The sequence below is a fragment of the Salmo salar genome, unplaced genomic scaffold (genome assembly GCF_965601325.2).
Source record: "Salmo salar unplaced genomic scaffold, fSalSal1 ptg000578l, whole genome shotgun sequence".
NCBI classification, from domain to species: Eukaryota; Metazoa; Chordata; class Actinopteri; order Salmoniformes; family Salmonidae; genus Salmo; species Salmo salar.
In genome coordinates, this window is record NW_027675424.1 from 2189595 (window position 1) to 2206985 (window position 17391).

Genomic DNA, 17391 nt, shown 5'->3' on the forward strand with positions numbered 1-17391 from the left:
TTGGTTAGCCAATGGAGAATACACTTTTCCAAAGATTCAAGTCACTGATCATTTTCAAGTTTGGAATTGAACCAATAAATGTTGGTTATAATGATGTTGTTACAGTTGATGACAAGACACCATTGAAATGATTCATTAGAGTGGTGACTCCATCAGAGAGTACAGAACCATGAGAGAGACAGAAACCATTGAAATGATTCATTAGAGTGGTGACTCCATCAGAGAGTTCAGAACCATGAGAGAGACAGAAACCATTGAACTGATTCATTAGAGTGATAACTCCATCAGAGAGTTCAGAACCATGAGAGAGACAGAAACCATTGAACTGATTCATTAGAGTGGTTACTCCATCAGAGAGTTCAGAACCATGAGAGAGACAGAAACCATTGAAATGATTCATTAGAGTGGTGACTCCATCAGAGAGTTCAGAACCATGAGAGAGACAGAAACCATTGAACTGATTCATTAGAGTGGTGACTCCATCAGAGAGTTCAGAACCATGAGAGAGACAGAAACCATTGAACTGATTCATTAGAGTGGTAACTCCAGCAGAGAGTACAGAACCATGAGAGAGACAGAAACCATTGAAATGATTCATTAGAGTGGTTACTCCATCAGAGAGTTCAGAACCATGAGAGAGACAGAAACCATTGAACTGATTCATTAGAGTGGTGACTCCATCAGAGAGTTCAGAACCATGAGAGAGACAGAAACCATTGAAATGATTCATTAGAGTGGTAACTCCATCAGAGAGTTCAGAACCATGAGAGAGACAGAAACCATTGAAATGATTCATTAGAGTGGTAACTCCAGCAGAGAGTTCAGAACCATGAGAGAGACAGAAACCATTGAACTGATTCATTAGAGTGGTAACTCCAGCTGAGAGTTCAGAACCATGAGAGAGACAGAAACCATTGAAATGATTCATTAGAGTGGTAACTCCAGCAGAGAGTACAGAACCAAGAGAGAGACAGAAACCATTGAAATGATTCATTAGAGTGGTGACTCCATCAGAGAGTACAGAACCATGAGAGACAGAAACCATTGAACTGATTCATTAGAGTGGTGACTCCAGCTGAGAGTTCAGAACCATGAGAGAGACAGAAACCATTGAACTGATTCATTAGAGTGGTGACTCCATCAGAGAGTTCAGAACCATGAGAGAGACAGAAACCATTGAACTGATTCATTAGAGTGGTAACTCCATCAGAGAGTTCAGAACCATGAGAGAGACAGAAACCATTGAACTGATTCATTAGAGTGGTGACTCCATCAGAGAGTTCAGAACCATGAGAGAGACAGAAACCATTGAAATGATTCATTAGAGTGGTAACTCCAGCAGAGAGTTCAGAACCATGAGAGAGACAGAAACCATTGAACTGATTCATTAGAGTGGTGACTCCATCAGAGAGTTCAGAACCATGAGAGAGACAGAAACCATTGAACTGATTAATTAGAGTGGTAACTCCAGCAGAGAGTTCAGAACCATGAATGACAGAAATCATTTCACCACTGAGATCTGCAGAAGTTGACGTAAATCTGTTTTAAGCTGTTTGGCAATATAAAAATAAGGCATTGCGCTATATATGATTTCTTAACCCCTGGCATTGAGTGAAACTATAGACAACGACAAAGTGGAATATAGAACAGGAAGTACTACGAGATAAACAACAATTACAACCTCCAGTAAAACTGAGAAGAAACCAAAGCTGGACAGCATATAGATTTAAATGATTGTTATGCTGATACTATTCTCACTCAAAGATAACTGTCTGACCTCCATATAGATTTAAATGATTGTTATGCTGATACTATTCTCACTCAAAGATAACTGTCTGACCTCCATATAGATTTAAATGATTGTTATGCTGATACTATTCTCACTCAAAGATAACTGCCAGACCTCCATATAGATTAAAATGATTGTTATGCTGACACTATTCTCACTCAAAGATAACTGTCAGACCTCCATATAGATTTAAATGATTGTTATGCTGACACTATTCTCACTCAAAGATAACTGTCAGACCTCCATATTGATTTAAATGATTCAGTGACAATAGTATAACATAACAAAGATAACTGCCAGACCAAGAAACAACAAGGAGCTCACTGCCTTTACTGCAGGTAAAAACAGCAAAACTGAGAGAAAAAATAAAATAATAAATATCCATTACTCCAGTAGTCATGTGCAGTTAGATAGAATACACCCTCTCCAATCAGATATCACTAAAGTTAAATCACCTCAGAGCCAGGAGTGAGATCTGCTCCCATCAGAGGTAGATATCTAGGTAACCTATGTTAACCATCAGTCACAGCCAGGAGTGAGATCTGCTCCCATCAGAGGTAGATATCTAGGTAGACTATGTTGACCATCAGCCACAGCCAGGAGTGAGATCTGCTCACATCAGAGGTAGATATCTAGGTAACCTATGTTAACCATCAGTCACAGCCAGGAGTGAGATCTGCTCCCATCAGAGGTAGATATCTAGGTATGTTAACCATCAGTCACAGCCGGGAGTGAGATCTGCTCCCATCAGAGGTAGATATCTAGGTAACCTATGTTAACCATCAGTCACAGCCAGGAGTGAGATCTGCTCCCATCAGAGGTAGATATCTAGGTATGTTGACCATCAGTCACAGCCAGGAGTGAGATCTGCTCCCATCAGAGGTAGATATCTAGGTATGTTAACCATCAGTCACAGCCGGGAGTGAGATCTGCTCCCATCAGAGGTAGATATCTAGGTATGTTGACCATCAGCCACAGCCAGGAGTGAGATCTGCTCCCATCAGAGGTAGATATCTAGGTAGCCTATGTTGACCATCAGTCACAGCCAGGAGTGAGATCTGCTCCCATCAGAGGTAGATATCTAGGTAACCTATGTTAACCATCAGCCACAGCCAGGAGTGAGATCTGCTCCCATCAGAGGTAGATATCTAGGTAGACTATGTTGACCATCAGTCACAGCCAGGAGTGAGATCTGCTCCCATCAGAGGTAGATATCTAGGTAGACTATGTTGACCATCAGTCACAGCCAGGAGTGAGATCTGCTCACATCAGAGGTAGATATCTAGGTAACCTATGTTAACCATCAGCCACAGCCAGGAGTGAGATCTGCTCACATCAGAGGTAGATATCTAGGTAACCTATGTTAACCATCAGCCACAGCCAGGAGTGAGATCTGCTCCCATCAGAGGTAGATATCTAGGTATGTTGACCATCAGTCACAGCCAGGAGTGAGATCTGCTCACATCAGAGGTAGATATCTAGGTAACCTATGTTAACCATCAGTCACAGCCAGGAGTGAGATCTGCTCACATCAGAGGTAGATATCTAGGTATGTTGACCATCAGTCACAGCCAGGAGTGAGATCTGCTCCCATCAGAGGTAGATATCTAGGTAGCCTATGTTGACCATCAGTCACAGCCAGGAGTGAGATCTGCTCCCATCAGAGGTAGATATCTAGGTATGTTAACCATCAGTCACAGCCAGGAGTGAGATCTGCTCCCATCAGAGGTAGATATCTAGGTATGTTGACCATCAGTCACAGCCAGGAGTGAGATCTGCTCCCATCAGAGGTGTCACAGCCAGGAGTGAGATCTGCTCCCATCAGAGGTAGATATCTAGGTATGTTGACCATCACTATGACAGTCCTCAAGGAGGAACAAAATTCAACTTCAGTTGAAAAAACTGGGAAAAACTACAGATCTCATTGTGGGGTACGACACATGTTATAAAGATGGTTACAGCTCCTAAACTGAATGACGGACACATGTTATAAAGATGGTTACAGCTCCTAAACTGAAAGACGTCAGCAGCATGTTTCCAATGTCCATACCTGCCTACACCTTTAACACCAGAGACAACATGATTCATCTGGACTATTAAAAGGACCAGGATGAACCAAGCTAGTTTACAGACAAAGACTTAGAAGGGAGGATTAAAGCTCCCTAACATGTAATTATATCAAGAAGACTTTATAACTGCCCTGATAGGCTCTTTATTGACAACTCTAATAGGACAACTTGGGTCGACATGAAAGAAGAACTTAATGCCCCATTTGGACCATCATATTATCTGAACACTTAAATGTGGGACTGCAGAATCCCATAATGTCCCAAACTAAGAAATATGGAGTCAGACGAGACGGACATCTTCACCTTTCCTGAAAAGCTCTGCTTCGTTATAGAACAACCATAAATACACATTAGGAGGAAAGGTGGTTGTCTGGAAAGAGTAGGAGAGGTTTTGTTTTAGCCTCAACACTGATACATTTCACTTCTGCTTTTAGTGTCAACTTGAATTAGAGTGTGGCTGTGGAAGACTGGTCCCTTGATGATGTCTGCAAGTGGCTGAGTACCAATGATCTCCATGATTCCATCCCATCATTCCAAGGTTCACAATCTGTCTGCAGAATGCCAACTCTATTCAACTGTCCACTTTGCAACGAGCCTCCTTTCTCTGTGTCCAGACTACTCACACTTATTGTCCTCTATCACCAGCATGAACCACATGTTGTAATGACCTGTGGAGTTAATGGGTGTGGGGAAAACAAATAGATGTTTCAGCATCTATCAGTCACACATCTACCAAAACCACAGAGAGATTTTAAGAGCCAACTTAGATGAGAATTGCCCTCATGATGAATTTGAGACTGGGACTGATCCCATTGAAGATGACATGAGCGATGTATAGAGTCTGCCAGAGGCTGAATATGTTCAAGCCACAGAGATCAACACTGAGCAGCTAATTGAAGATCTCTAAAACAATATCTGTCTTTTTATTTTGTAAATCAGGAAAGAACACTGCATCCCAGCTACGGTACAGAATAACATTGTTGAGGACCTCAGAACCATTTTGGATGCATTATGACCCACTACAGTGATCCCCTCAGGTTTCATCTGACAAATAAATATGGTTGAACATGACGATCTCAGGGACTTGCTTAACAACTCTGCAGTATTTGAGGAATGCATTAGATGCATAAGCTCTGAGTGGATGCTGGAGCATTACTGTGTGAAAGAATTGGACATGGTCAGGACAATTGAAGTACCACTGAGCAACAAAGAAGGTTATAAAACAAGGTCATTTCAATACAGCTACATAGCCCCCGGGCTATATGAATATAAAGAGACATTAGACAAAACAACCATAATGAATCAGATTACATGGCCCCCAAGCTATATGAATATAAAGAGACATTAGACAAAACAACCATAATGAATCAGATTACATGGAGAGGAGGACCTGATCCTATATCATAATGAATCAGATTACATGGAGAGGAGGACCTGATCCTAGACCATAATAAATCAGATTACATGGAGAGGGGGGGACCTGATCCTAGATCATAATGAATCAGATTACATGGAGAGGGGGGACCTGATCCTAGATCATCATGAATCAGATTACATGGAGAGGGGGGACCTGATCCTAGATTATAATGAATCAGATTACATGGAGAGGAGGACCTGATCCTATATCATAATGAATCAGATTACATGGAGAGGGGGGACCTGATCCTAGATCATAATGAATCAGATTACATGGAGAGGAGGACCTGATCCTATATCATAATGAATCAGATTACATGGAGAGGGGGGACCTGATCCTAGATCATAATGAATCAGATTACATGGAGAGGGGGGACCTGATCCTAGATCATAATGAATCAGATTACATGGAGAGGAGGACCTGATCCTAGATCACAATGAATCAGATTACATGGAGAGGGGGGACCTGATCCTAGATCATAATGAATCAGATTACAAGGAGAGGGGGACCTGATCCTAGATCATAATGAATCAGATTACATGGAGAGGGGGGACCTGATCCTAGATCATAATGAATCAGATTACATGGAGAGGGGGGACCTGATCCTAGATCATAATGAATCAGATTACATGGAGAGGGGGGGACCTGATCCTAGATCATAATGAATCAGATTACATGGAGAGGAGGACCTGATCCTAGATCATAATGAATCAGATTACATGGAGAGGGGGGACCTGATCCTGATTCAGCACTCCTCCTTTGAGACACTGCCTTTATGAATAAGGAATGCTGTTGTAAAGTCTAGTTACAGCAGGTGTTTACTGCCATCTAGTGGAAGATTCCAATAAAACACTTTATTATCAGGGTGGGGAGACAGCTGAGTGCAGGATCCATGGTGAGATGACAAAAGAGGAAAACACACTATATGGAGAGAAGTACAAATAAAGTATTTCTGAACAATAAAGGACAGAGTAAGATAATGAATACCTGGAATTACATATTATTACTAGTTAGTAGATCTCTTCTGTCATCATTATTTAACCATACACCGGTGACGTCAGAAGGGACGTGATTTCCTCATATGAAAGTGAAAGTAACTGTGGTTACAAAATGTAGCGCACATTTCTCTGCAACATCAGAAGCAGGATAAATGTGTTGATTTGAAGGACAGACTGACAGACTCTGGTAAGTCTTGGCTACATATAACTATTATAAAGTTAGGTCGTAGTCAGACATTCAATAGACAGAGTAACCTTGAGATATGATTCTTTATCATGCTGACCAACCTGGGCTCGGTTTCTGCGATAGAATTTAGACTTAACCCTGGAAACGCATAATAAGTGGTAAATGATAATTAACAAAATACAGTGTTGAGGAAACGCTATTTTACAAATAAAAGGTGTGTAAGCGCGTTTACGTGGGTTTACTCTCCACTACATCCCCGTTGAGGTGGTGTGCAGCGTAGAGTACATAGTCATTCAGTCTCTATGGGCCAGGTGGCCAGTTGGTGAGGGCCACAGCATAGTCCTTTAGTCTCTATGGGCCAGATGGTGAGGGCCACAGCATAGTCCTTTAGTCTCTATGGGCCAGATGGTGAGGGCCACAGCATAGTCCTTTAGTCTCTATGGGCCAGATGGTGAGGGCCACAGCATAGTCCTTTAGTCTCTACGGGCCAGTTGGCGAGTTGGTGAGGGCCACAGCATGGAGAAAGAAACTGTTCAGATGGGGTGCAGTGGTTTAGACCACTGCACCACCCAGGAAGTGACTGAAAGTAAATATGTTCTTTTGTACAGGATCCATTTTGAGATGACAGAGCAGAAAACACTATATGGACAATACTGACAAATGAAGTAAGTATTTATGAACAATAATTCATTCTAAATGACAGAGTATGTGAATGAATACTAGGAATGAGATATTACTAGTTAGAACTGCTACTTGAGCTGAGTTGCTGACAGACAGCAGTTTTCAAAGTGGAAACTAATCAGTAGGTCTACATGTTATCAGTAAAACGTCTGGTAAAGATGGTGGAGGAGCTTTTACATTATATGGTTTTATGTTTATCTCAGGGTTTCTCAATCCTTTTGTTCTTATCCAGCACGTACACACCTTACAGGGGAAAAACACAACTAAACCTGATTTCGAGTAAATTATAAGTTTAGCTAAAATAATGTAAGAGAGATGTCTTGAAGAAGGACTATAACATTTTTTAAGCAAGATTCAGAACAATGTCACGTTACTGCTGTCTCATGTAACTGACTGTTACCTCCACCCTCTGGTTACTGTTGTTATGTGAAGGGTGACTCCTTGACTACAGTTGAAACTGACTGTTAGCTCCACCCTCTGGTTACTGTTGTTATATGAAGAGTGACACCTTGACTACAGTTGAAACTGACTGTTAGCTCCACCCTCTGGTTACTGTTGTTATGTGAAGGCTGACACCTTGACTACAGTTGAAACTGACTGTTAGCTCCACCCTCTGGTTACTGTTGTTATATGAAGAGTGACACCTTGACTACAGTTGAAACTGACTGTTAGCTCCACCCTCTGGTTACTGTTGTTATATGAAGGGTGACACCTTGACTACAGTTGAAACTGACTGTTAGCTCCACCCTCTGGTTACTGTTGTTATGTGAAGGGTGACTCCTTGACTACAGTTGAAACTGACTGTTAGCCCCACCCTCTGGTTACTGTTGTTATGTGAAGGGTGACTCCTTGACTACAGTTGTAACTGACTGTTAGCCCCACCCTCTGGTTACTGTTGTTATGTGAAGGGTGACTCCTTGACTACAGTTGAAACTGACTGTTAGCCCCACCCTCTGGTTACTGTTGTTATGTGAAGGGTGACACCTTGACTACAGTTGAAACTGACTGTTAGCTCCACCCTCTGGTTACTGTTGTTATGTGAAGGGTGACACCTTGACTACAGTTGAAACTGACTGTTAGCTCCACCCTCTGGTTACTGTTGTTATGTGAAGGGTGACTCCTTGACTACAGTTGAAACTGACTGTTAGCTCCACCCTCTGGTTACTGTTGTTATATGAAGGGTGACACCTTGACTACAGTTGAAACTGACTGTTAGCTCCACCCTCTGGTTACTGTTGTTATATGAAGGGTGACACCTTGACTACAGTTGAAACTGACTGTTAGCTCCACCCTCTGGTTACTGTTGTTATGTGAAGGGTGACACCTTGACTACAGTTGAAATGGACTGTTAGCCCCACCCTCTGGTTACTGTTGTTATGTGAAGGGTGACTCCTTGACTACAGTTGAAACTGACTGTTAGCTCCACCCTCTGGTTACTGTTGTTATGTGAAGGGTGACTCCTTGACTACAGTTGAAACTGACTGTTAGCTCCACCCTCTGGTTACTGTTGTTATGTGAAGGGTGACTCCTTGACTACAGTTGAAACTGACTGTTAGCTCCACCCTCTGGTTACTGTTGTTATGTGAAGGGTGACACCTTGACTACAGTTGAAACTGACTGTTAGCTCCACCCTCTGGTTACTGTTGTTATATGAAGGGTGACACCTTGACTACAGTTGAAACTGACTGTTAGCTCCACCCTCTGGTTACTGTTGTTATGTGAAGGGTGACTCCTTGACTACAGTTGAAACTGAATATAAGAAAGTATCTGTACAGGGTCATTTTGAGATGACAGAGCAGCTCATAGTTTAACCTCTAAACTGCAACTCAGTTTCCAAGTAAAGTGAGTATTTCAGGTTAATAATGTAGAATAAAGTAGAGGGAACATTTGGAATCCACTAAACTAGTGTAGGAGTGCTGCTGAGTCATTCCTACCATGTGGTGCCTTTTCTGTCCCCGGGAAATATCAGTTCTTATTTAGTGTAAAATGTGGATTCAAAAAGGCTTTAAATATAAGGTGTCCTTTACCTTATAAACACCAAAATATGGATCCTGAAAGGGAATGTTATGCATTTTAACACTTTTTGTCAGAAGATGTAGGCGTTTTTGTCCCCAGGTGTTATTTATCAACTTCTACAATAAATATAAGCCATAAAATAACAAAATGTTAAACTGTTTCTTCATTATTTTATAGTCCTAGTTGAAGTCTCTTTCATCAATGACTTTTTTCATGATTATTGTATTTATCTATCCATAGGGGAAGCCTGGGCAACTGAAATGTCTGAGCTTTTTCAACAGTGTAACTATGAACATCTGTACCAAAACCAAATGAAGGGAGACATAGATATGATTAAAAAACAACTGTTGATGCGACATGAAAAAAAGATGGGTGGAGGAGATGAATCATAAACCCAAATTGAGAACCTTTTGTTTGATTCAGGGTGAATTGGTGTGTGAGAGATATATTATGTATAACCTACCTAAAAGCAAGAGATCTCTATGTGCACAGGGAAGATCAGGGATATTGTCTCTGTGTATTGAAACAGGTCAGATCAGGGATATTGCCTCTGCGTATTGAAACAGTTCAGATCAGGGATATTGTCTCTGCGTATTGAAACAGTTCAGATCAGGGATATTTCCTCTGAGTATTGAAACAGGTCAGATCAGGGATATTGTCTCTGAGTATTGAAACAGTTCAGATCAGGGATATTGTCTCTGCGTATTGAAACAGTTCAGATCAGGGATATTTCCTCTGCGTATTGAAACAGTTCAGATCAGGGATATTGTCTCTGCGTATTGAAACAGTTCAGATCAGGGATATTGTCTCTGAGTATTGAAACAGGTCAGATCAGGGATATTGTCTCTGAGTATTGAAACAGGTTATTTCAGGGATATTGTCTCTGCGTATTGAAACAGTTCAGATCAGGGATATTTCCTCTGCGTATTGAAACAGTTCAGATCAGGGATATTGTCTCTGCGTATTGAAACAGTTCAGATCAGGGATATTGTCTCTGAGTATTGAAACAGGTCAGATCAGGGATATTGTCTCTGAGTATTGAAACAGATTATTTCAGGAATATTGTCTCTGTGTATTGAAACAGGTACGATCATGGATATTGCCTCTGAGTATTGAAACAGGTAAGATCAGGGATATTTTCTCTGAGTATTGAAACAGGTCAGTATTGTGGTGAAATGGAGGAAAGACTATGTAACTATTGTGACCTTAAAGAAATAGAGAATTAAACTGATTTAATCCTCTATTTCCTTTTCTACCATGACATACGCTTGCTCTTATTCCAGAAAGACCACCAGATATACCCTGGCAGTATGTGATGAGTGATGAGGAGAAATTGAAATGTTTTTTTGTCCATTGTGTATTTCCGTTTGTGGAATATTTAGATAAATCCTGGAATATAAGAAAAATGTTTACCTATAATTAAATTGTAAAAATATTTAGCTTCTGCGTGGTAAATGGTACATGTGTATATAGATTGTGTATAGACTTGTCTCCCATATGAATCTTCTATGTGGTAAATGGTACATGTGTCTATAGATTGTGTATAGACTTGTCTCCCATATGAGTCTTCTATGTGGTAAATGGTATGTGTATATATAGATTGTGTATAGACTTGTCTCCCATATGAGTCTTCTATGTGGTAAATGGTACATGTGTATATAGATTGTGTATAGACTTGTCTCCCATATGAGTCTTCTATGTGGTAAATGGTACATGTGTATATAGATTGTGTATAGACTTGTCTCCCATATGAGTCTTCTATGTGGTAAATGGTATGTGTATATATAGATTGTGTATAGACTTGTCTCCCATATGAGTCTTCTCTTTGTGTCAGACTGGGTTCAAATTCCTTCTGTTTATTTTTTTCTGTATTTATTTATCTGTATATGTTATGTATGTATATATATACAGTATGTATATATGTATGTATGTGTATATATACAGTGTGTGTATATATGTATATTATTGTTTTGCTCTAGGGATATAATTATTGTTTGCATCACCTTATTTACTATTATGTATTGATTTTTACCTTACGTTGTTTTCATTCTTCATGTGATGCCCAATGCAGAGAACACCGGAAGGAGAATGATCATTTAATTACCACAGTCAATTATTGTAATGTTTGTTTATGTGGCAATTAACCCCATAAGGGATGGGTTGCCAGTTGGCGATTTGACACAAAAATGAAATGTCATTCATTCATTCATTTTTCATTCATATTATTTAATTTAAGTTTTTCTGTGTCCACCTAATATCACTTCCACCCTGTTAGTTTGTTGTAATTCCTAGAGCAAAACAGAGAACACCATCGTGTTCGTACGAATCTCAGCTTTCAATAGAGGTATCATAATAGTTTGTTGGCCAAACCATTCAGACTCTACATACGATTTTGTGAGAAGACAGATTTTCAGGATGTCTCATGGTCTGACAAACACCACTCTAGCTCTGACAACTAGATCATAATGAATCAGATTACATGGAGAGGAGGACCTGATCCTAGATCATAATGAATCAGATTACATGGAGAGGAGGACCTGATCCTAGATCATAATGAATCAGATTACATGGAGAGGAGGGACCTGATCCTATATCATAATGAATCAGATTACATGGAGAGGGGGGGACCTGATCCTAGATCATAATGAATCAGATTACATGGAGAGGGGGGACCTGATCCTAGACCATAATGAATCAGATTACATGGAGAGGGGGGACCTGATCCTAGATCATCATGAATCAGATTACATGGAGAGGGGGGACCTGATCCTAGATCATAATGAATCATATTACATGGAGAGGAGGACCTGATCCTATATCATAATGAATCAGATTACATGGAGAGGGGGGACCTGATCCTAGATCATAATGAATCAGATTACATGGAGAGGGGGGACGTGATCCTAGATCATAATGAATCAGATTACATGGAGAGGAGGACCTGATCCTAGATAACAATGAATCAGATTACATGGAGAGGGGGGACCTGATCCTAGATCATAATGAATCAGATTACAAGGAGAGGGGGACCTGATCCTAGATCATAATGAATCAGATTACATGGAGAGGGGGGACCTGATCCTAGATCATAATGAATCAGATTACATGGAGAGGGGGGACCTGATCCTAGATCACAATGGATCAGATTACATGGAGAGGGGGGACCTGATCCTAGATCATAATGAATCCGATTACATGGAGAGGGGGACCTGATCGTAGATCATAATGAATCAGATTACATGGAGAGGAGGACCTGATCCTAGATCATAATGAATCAGATTACATGGAGAGGAGGACCTGATCCTAGATCATAATGAATCAGATTACATGGAGAGGAGGACCTGATCCTAGATCATAATGAATCAGATTACATGGAGAGGAGGACCTGATCCTAGATCATAATGAATCAGATTACATGGAGAGGGGGGACCTGATCCTGATTCAGCACTCCTCCTTTGAGACACTGCCTTTATGAATAAGGAATGCTGTTGTAAAGTCTAGTTACAGCAGGTGTTTACTGCCATCTAGTGGAAGATACCAATAAAACACTCTATTATCAGGGTGGGGAGACGGCTGAGTGCAGGATCCATGGTGAGATGACAAACGAGGAAAACACACCATATGGAGAGAAGTACAAATAAAGTATTTCTGAACAATAAAGGACAGAGTAAGATAATGAATACCTGGAATTACATATTATTACTAGTAAGTAGATCTCTTCTGTCATCATTATTTACCCATACACCAGTGACGTGCAAATTGACGTGTTTCCTCATATGAAAATGAAAGTAACTGTGGTTACAAAATGTAGCGCACATTTCTCTGCAACATTAGAAGCAGGATAAATGTGTTGATTTGAAGGACAGACGTACAGACTCTGGTAAGTCTTGGCTACATATAACTATTATAAAGTTAGGTCGTAGTCAGACATTCAATAGACAGAGTAGGCTTGAGATATGATTCTTTATCATGCTGACCAACCTGGGCCCGTTTTCCACGATGGAATTTAGGCTTAACGCTGGAAACGCATAAGAAGTGGTAAACGATAATTAACAAAATACAAAGTTGAGTAAACGCTATTTTACAAATAAAAAGGTGCGTAAGCGCGTTTACGTGGGTTTACCCTCCACTACATCCCCGTTGATGTGGTGTGCAGCGTAGAGTGTATAGTCATTTAGTCTCTATAGACCAGGTGGCCAGTTGGTGAGAAACTGTTCAGATGGGGTGGTTTAGACCACTGCACCACCCAGGAGGTGACTGAAAGTAAATATGTGATTTTGTACAGGATCCATTTTGAGATGACAGAGCAGAAAACACTATATGGACAATACTGACAAATAAAGTAAGTATTTATGAACAATAATTCATTCTAAATGACAGAGTATGTGAATGAATACTAGGAATGAGATATTACTAGTTAGAACTGCTACTTGAGCTGAGTTGCTGACAGACAGCAGTTTTCAAAGTGGAAACTAATCAGTAGGTCTACATGTTATCAGTAAAACGTCTGGTAAAGATGGTGGAGGAGCTTTTACATTATATGGTTTTATGTTTATCTCAGGGTTTCTCAATCCTTTAGTTATTATCCAGCACGTACACACCTTACAGGGGAAAAACACAACTAAACCTGATTTCGAGTAAATTATAAGTTTAGCTAAAATAATGTAAGAGAGATGTCTTGAAGAAGGACTATAACATTTTTTAAGCAAGATTCAGAACAATGTCACGTTACTGCTGTCTCATGTAACTGACTGTTAGCTCCACCCTCTGGTTACTGTTGTTATATGAAGGGTGACACCTTGACTACAGTTGAAACTGACTGTTAGCTCCACCCTCTGGTTACTGTTGTTATATGAAGGGTGACACCTTGACTACAGTTGAAACTGACTGTTAGCTCCACCCTCTGGTTACTGTTGTTATGTGAAGGGTGACTCCTTGACTACAGTTGAAACTGACTGTTAGCTCCACCCTCTGGTTACTGTTGTTATGTGAAGGGTGACACCTTGACTACAGTTGTAACTGACTGTTAGCTCCACCCTCTGGTTACTGTTGTTATGTGAAGGGTGACTCCTTGACTACAGTTGAAACTGACTGTTAGCTCCACCCTCTGGTTACTGTTGTTATGTGAAGGGTGACTCCTTGACTACAGTTGAAACTGACTGTTAGCTCCACCCTCTGGTTACTGTTGTTATGTGAAGGGTGACTCCTTGACTACAGTTGAAACTGACTGTTAGCTCCACCCTCTGGTTACTGTTGTTATGTGAAGGGTGACTCCTTGACTACAGTTGAAACTGACTGTTAGCTCCACCCTCTGGTTACTGTTGTTATGTGAAGGGTGACTCCTTGACTACAGTTGAAACTGACTGTTAGCTCCACCCTCTGGTTACTGTTGTTATATGAAGGGTGACTCCTTGACTACAGTTGAAACTGACTGTTAGCTCCACCCTCTGGTTACTGTTGTTATGTGAAGGGTGACTCCTTGACTACAGTTGAAACTGACTGTTAGCTCCACCCTCTGGTTACTGTTGTTATGTGAAGGGTGACACCTTGACTACAGTTGAAACTGACTGTTAGCCCCACCCTCTGGTTACTGTTGTTATGTGAAGGGTGACACCTTGACTACAGTTGAAACTGACTGTTAGCCCCACCCTCTGGTTACTGTTGTTATATGAAGGGTGACTCCTTGACTACAGTTGAAACTGACTGTTAGCCCCACCCTCTGGTTACTGTTGTTATGTGAAGGGTGACTCCTTGACTACAGTTGAAACTGACTGTTAGCCCCACCCTCTGGTTACTGTTGTTATGTGAAGGGTGACACCTTGACTACAGTTGAAACTGACTGTTAGCTCCACCCTCTGGTTACTGTTGTTATGTGAAGGGTGACTCCTTGACTACAGTTGAAACTGAATATAAGAAAGTATCTGTACAGGGTCATTTTGAGATGACAGAGCAGCTCATAGTTTAACCTCTAAACTGCAACTCAGTTTCCAAGTAAAGTGAGTATTTCAGGTTAATAATGTAGAATAAAGTAGAGGGAACATTTGGAATCCACTAAACTAGTGTAGGAGTGCTGCTGAGTCATTCCTACCATGTGGTGCCTTTTCTGTCCCCGGGAAATATCAGTTCTTATTTAGTGTAAAATGTGGATTCAAAAAGGCTTTAAATATAAGGTGTCCTTTACCTTATAAACACCAAAATATGGATCCTGAAAGGGAATGTTATGCATTTTAACACTTTTTGTCAGAAGATGTAGGCGTTTTTGTCCCCAGGTGTTATTTATCAACTTCTACAATAAATATAAGCCATAAAATAACAAAATGTTAAACTGTTTCTTCATTATTTTATAGTCCTAGTTGAAGTCTCTTTCATCAATGACTTTTTTCATGATTATTGTATTTATCTATCCATAGGGGAAGCCTGGGCAACTGAAATGTCTGAGCTTTTTCAACAGTGTAACTATGAACATCTGTACCAAAACCAAATGAAGGGAGACATAGATATGATTAAAAAACAACTGTTGATGCGACATGAAAAAAAGATGGGTGGAGGAGATGAATCATAAACCCAAATTGAGAACCTTTTGTTTGATTCAGGGTGAATTGGTGTGTGAGAGATATATTATGTATAACCTACCTAAAAGCAAGAGATCTCTATGTGCACAGGGAAGATCAGGGATATTGTCTCTGTGTATTGAAACAGGTCAGATCAGGGATATTGCCTCTGCGTATTGAAACAGTTCAGATCAGGGATATTGTCTCTGCGTATTGAAACAGTTCAGATCAGGGATATTTCCTCTGAGTATTGAAACAGGTCAGATCAGGGATATTGTCTCTGAGTATTGAAACAGTTCAGATCAGGGATATTTCCTCTGAGTATTGAAACAGGTCAGATCAGGGATATTGTCTCTGAGTATTGAAACAGGTCAGATCAGGGATATTGTCTCTGAGTATTGAAACAGATTATTTCAGGAATATTGTCTCTGTGTATTGAAACAGGTACGATCATGGATATTGCCTCTGAGTATTGAAACAGGTAAGATCAGGGATATTTTCTCTGAGTATTGAAACAGGTCAGTATTGTGGTGAAATGGAGGAAAGACTATGTAACTATTGTGACCTTAAAGAAATAGAGAATTAAACTGATTTAATCCTCTATTTCCTTTTCTACCATGATATACGCTTGCTCTTATTCCAGAAAGACCACCAGATATACCCTGGCAGTATGTGATGAGTGATGAGGAGAAATTGAAATGTTTTTTTGTCCATTGTGTATTTCCGTTTGTGGAATATTTAGATAAATCCTGGAATATAAGAAAAATGTTTATCTATAATTAAATTGTAAAAATATTTAGCTTCTGTGTGGTAAATGGTACATGTGTATATAGATTGTGTATAGACTTGTCTCCCATATGACTCTTCTATGTGGTAAATGGTATGTGTATATATAGATTGTGTATAGACTTGTCTCCCATATGAGTCTTCTATGTGGTAAATGGTATGTGTATATATAGATTGTGTATAGGCTTGTCTCCCATATGAGTCTTCTATGTGGTAAATGGTATGTGTATATAGATTGTGTATAGACTTGTCTCCCATATGAGTCTTCTATGTGGTAAATGGTACATGTGTATATATAGATTGTGTATAGACTTGTCTCCCATATGAGTCTTCTATGTGGTAAATGGTATGTGTATATATAGATTGTGTATAGACTTGTCTCCCATATGAGTCTTCTATGTGGTAAATGGTATGTGTATATAGATTGTGTATAGACTTGTCTCCCATATGAGTCTTCTATGTGGTAAATGGTATGTGTATATATAGATTGTGTATAGACTTGTCTCCCATATGAGTCTTCTATGTGGTAAATGGTATGTGTATATAGATTGTGTATAGACTTGTCTCCCATATGAGTCTTCTATGTGGTAAATGGTATGTGTATATATAGATTGTGTATAGACTTGTCTCCCATATGAGTCTTCTATGTGGTAAATGGTATGTGTATATATAGATTGTGTATAGACTTGTCTCCCATATGAATCTTCTCTTTGTGTCAGACTGTATTTCTGTATTTATTTATCTGTATATGTTATGTATGTGCATATATACAGTGTGTATGTGATGTGTATATATACAGTGTGTATGTATGTGATGTGTATATATACAGTGTGTATGTATGTATGTGTATATATACAGTGTGTATGTATGTATGTGTATATATACAGTGTGTATGTA

At 39.9% G+C, this 17391-nt stretch overlaps 1 long non-coding RNA gene across 1 annotated transcript; it reads left to right on the forward strand.

Annotated features, from left to right (window-relative positions):
* The first annotated feature begins 12825 nt into the window (after window positions 1-12825).
* On the forward strand, window positions 12826-16950 carry LOC145876364 (uncharacterized). Its single transcript, XR_014391515.1, has 3 exons — window positions 12826-13037; window positions 13443-13499; window positions 15568-16950. It is a non-coding gene; the product is annotated as an uncharacterized LOC145876364 (long non-coding RNA).
* The last annotated feature ends 441 nt before the right edge of the window (window positions 16951-17391 follow it).